Source organism: Mus caroli, unplaced genomic scaffold, assembly GCF_978045245.1.
Source record: "Mus caroli unplaced genomic scaffold, Mus_caroli_1 scaffold_7, whole genome shotgun sequence".
NCBI classification, from domain to species: Eukaryota; Metazoa; Chordata; class Mammalia; order Rodentia; family Muridae; genus Mus; species Mus caroli.
In genome coordinates this window covers 88,147,346-88,152,046 of record NW_028227262.1, presented here as the reverse complement: position 1 = coordinate 88,152,046, position 4,701 = coordinate 88,147,346, and positions in this window count along the sequence as shown.

Genomic DNA, 4,701 nt, shown 5'->3' with positions numbered 1-4,701 from the left:
TGGGTCTTCAACACTCCCCTGGTCAGGCTCCCAAGCATGCATCATTGTCTATTCCAAATCAAGAATATCATATCATTCCTAAGATAAACACATAGATTTGCCACTATATTTGCTTAGATTTGATGTTACTAGATCCCAGCTTAACCTCCATATTTATGAACATGAGTTAGTGTCTATCTCCTTTTACTGTATAAACCTGGTGTTTATTTACCTACAAAAGGCAGTTAAGAAGGCTTGAGGAACATACTTAAAATGCAACAAATTTCTACGGCAGCATGACTTGCTGTGTTGCTGTAGAAACAACGGGGATTTCTGGTCACTGACCTTTCAGAGAATGCAAGGTTATACTTTCATAAATCGCGTAAGAGTAATCAGCCCAGGATATTCATCTCTAGTTTCTGGTGGAGTGCTTTGAATTCCCCTTTGTAATCCTGGATGGTTTTAGAGTTAAATTGTATTGTTCAGCATTACTATAGGGTCAAAGTATAGCTCTTTGAAGAAATATTTTTAACTGATTCTAATATGAGATCTAAGATAAACACAGTGACCATGTGAGCAGCAAAGAAGAAGAAATGTTGTGATTAAAGAAAGCAAAGTCATCCTTCAAAAAGTTCTGATGATTTATCTGTTCTGCTACATTTTGAGTTCTTCTATCATATGTTTCACAAACTATAAAAATAAGGCCTCACTGTATCAAAGTATAACTAGAAATTAGGATTTTTATCACAAAACATTAAAGGATCAATATCATTGACCAATGGAAATTTTTAGCTCATTCCCTTACTATGGTAATATATTCATATACTAGGTTATTTCACTGATAAATAAACACAATTAAAATTCCTAGTTAAGAAAAAATGTATCTATTTCTTTGGCCATTTGGCAGAAGCCAATGATTCAATGGAGACTTGGCAAAGCTTGCCTTGTGACAGACTATTGTTATGATTACATCAACATTTCAGTTTGTACTGGAAATAAATGAGGAAGATCATCAGGAAATGCATCTTTTAACTACAATAAAATACCTGTCAATGGGTGACTAAATTATCTAATATCAGAATGGAAATCTGTCTAGTGGTTCCTCAGAAAATTAGACATAGTACTACCTGAGGACCCAGCTATATCACTCTGGGCCATATACCCAGAAGATGTAATAAGGACACATGCTCCACTATGTTCATAGCAGCCATATTTATAATAGCCAGAAGCTGGAAACAGCCCAGATGTCCCCCAACAGAGGAATGGACACAGAAAATGCGGTACATTTACACGATGGACTACTACTCAGCTATTAAAAGCAATTACTTCATGAAACTTGCAGACAAATGGATGAAACTTGGAAATATCATCTTGAATGAGGTAACTCAGTCACAAAAGAACACACAAGATATGTACTCACTGATAAGTGGATATTAGTGCAAAAGTTTGGAATATCCAAGATTCAATTCACAGATCATATGAAGCCCAACAATGAAGAACAAACTGTGGATGCTTCAGTACTTATTAGAAGGTTGAACAAAATACTCACAGGAGGAAATATGGAGACAAAGTGTGGAGCAGAGAATGAAGTAAAGGCCATCTAGAGACTGTCCCACCTGGGGATCCATTCCATATATAGCCACAAAACTTGGATGCTATTGTGGATGCCAGGAAGTGCTTGCTGATGGAAGACTGATTTGGCTGCCTCCTGAGAGGCTCTGCCAGAGTCTGACAAACACAGAGGCAGATGCTCGCAGCCAACCATTGGACTGAGCATGGGGTCCCTGATGGAGGAGTTGGAGAAGGGACTGAAGGAGGTGAGGGGCTTTGCAGCTCCATGTAGGAAGCAACAGTGTCAACCAGCCACACCCTCTGGAGCTCCTAGGGACGGGACCACCAACCAAAGAATACACATGGAGGGACCCATGGCTCTGACTGCATATGTGGCAGTGGATGGCCTTGTTGGACATCACTGGGAGAAGAGGCTCTTGAGTCTGAGGTTGTTTGATGCCCCAGTATAGGGGAATGCCAGAGAGGAAAGACAGAAGTGGGTGGGTGGGTGGGTGGGGGAACAACGTCATAGAGGCAGGGGGAGGGAGGATGGGGTGTGGAATTTCCAAAGGGGAGACCTGGAAAGAGGGAAAAAATTGAAATGTAAATAAAGAAAATATCCAATTTAAAACAAAAAAGAAATATCTCTTCAGATATAAAACTCTCATAGCACAAAGGCACCTAAAGAAAAATAGAAACATCCCAATATTTGTACCTTGAGCAGTACAATCCACACTAGTGATCAGACATTTAGAAATTTCTCTAATGAGTGGCACATTCTTCTTCTAGAGACTTTGTGAAGGCTGGAACTCTAAATCCTTCCATTTACTGGAGAGGTAGTCTTGATCAAACTCATTAGACAGTAGGTGCTTAATCTTGTTCATGTAATAAGTGAGACAGAAAATTCTATTTCTTGACATTGTTTTGAGAATTAAATGACCTAAAATTATGTATTAAAATCATACCTAAATATATATTAGTCAAATAACGTTTTCTTAAAGTATATCCAAATCCAGAGACAGGGCTAGCATGATCATGCCAGTCCTGATGTGTTGCGATGCCTAAGGGAGAAAGAATGCAGACACACCCATCCTACATAGAAATACAACTTCCTCATGGCAATGCCAGGGTGGTGTGCTAAGTTTTTAGAAGAATGTATTTTCTTCTTTGGGATGGGTTTAAATACCACAGTCTCTTATAAAAAGAAAAAAAATACTGCACTCAGGATAAAGTGTCCCACAAAATTCCAGTAAAAGATGCCAGTAGTGAGTACTGGGTCTTCAAGTTACTCCCGACTTCTGGCCTTGGTTCCTTAATTAGAGGTTCCCAACATTCTCTGCTTAGTTTTAATGATTTTGAGGAGTAATAATATACAACTTACTCAGTATATTACCAGTTTATTGCAAAAGATAGACTCCAGGAGCAAACAGATAAAAAAGACACAAAGAGCATGGTAGGTGTGTGTTAGGAACCTCAGGACATCTCTAGTTGCTCAATTGCCCAGAAGCTGCCTAAGCCTTTTATACGGACTTTTATAAAGAAATAGTGATGATGGATCTTAAGATCTAGATCTTTCCCCATTCTGGGGGACTGAAATAGGGTCTAAAAGCTTTAAGTTGCTAATCATGGTTTCACAGTTCTGCTGCCCAAGGCTAGGACTCAGAATACATGTCTTGAAATATATTAACACTTTGGTTTGTTGTGTATTTGAAACTGAGGGAAACATAAAGCTTTGGAATCAGAAAGCTCCTCTCTCTCTCTCTCTCTCTCTCTCTCTCTCTCTCTCTCTCTCTCTCTCTCTCTCTCTCTCTCTCTCTCTTCCCCTTCCTCCCTCCCTCCCTCCTTCCCTCCCTCCCTCCCTCCCCCCTCCTTCTCTCTGACCTTTCCATCTCTGAAGACCCTTATGTAATACCCACCCACCTCCAAAGGAAAGAATACTAATAGAAGCAAGAAAAATACAAACAGGATTTGTCAGCCTTCTCAGTATATTTCCATTAGGTGATATGACATTTGAAGTTAACCATAGTTCTAAAAAACTATTTATTCTTCTACAAAATTCAGCCATAAAAATATAGTTTTCTAGTATTTTTAGCCCTTAATGCCTGACTACTCATCTATCATGCAAAACGTTGGTTAGCTAAGTTAGCTCTTCATTTTGCCCTTCTTTCTTACAGAGATATCTCCTGCCATCCTTGTGCTGATTGAGGTAAATATAGTACTTTCTCTCTTATACATCAGCCAGCTTCAGGAGCCAAATTGTGTGCATTTCATCAGAACAAGAGTCAAGAAATTCTTAGCACTGGGGGCTATGTCCAAACCACAGATGGATGAGAGATAGGTAGATAGATAGATAGATAGATAGATAGATAGATAGATAGATAGATAGATAGATAGATCAGTTATTAGAATAAGAGACACACTTAGCAATCATATGGCTCATAAAATCACAATGCTTTTAAATTACTCCTCCAGGAATTAGAGGTAGAAACAATCTGGATATGTTTCCTGAGACAGTGTCTCAAACCATAATCCTCCTGCCTCTGAATCGATTATAAATGTACTAGTTGTATGACACCCTATTTATAAATTCCATTATACCACAAATAGCTATACAAATTATGAAGTATACTTGCATCTTACAATCTGGAGGAGAGACATTTGAAAAGAAGACAAAAGTTGAAATTCCAAAGTGTACACTTGATTGTGTAGTGCTGCCAATTGTGGGGCCCAAGCCTGCCGTGGACAGCTTTCTTTAAAGTTCTTCATGGACTCATTACAAATCAAAGAGCTCTGATTTGGGATTTAAATCTGAAAAGCTAAATCTCTAGTCAAGAGGCATCCTCAGACTGTGCTTCTCAAGGGCAGGACTCCTACCAGGGCTTGTGTGAACTAAGGAGCTTCCTTTAGGTAGTGAGTGAAAAACTCTTAAGAGAAAGCTAAACAGCAAAAACTCACTAACTGCTCGCACATTGACAGCAGGGCACTGCTTAAGAGAAGAAGATCTTTACAATACCATATCCATCAATAGCAGTTCTCAAGGTCAAGCCCTGTCTGCCTCCAGTCCTACAGTGCTCATTGTCATTGTCATCAATTTGATTGTGTTCTGTTTGTATCTTTCCTTTTTAAGAAGAGGGTACTTTCGGTAAATATAAAATGTACCCTAAACAACAT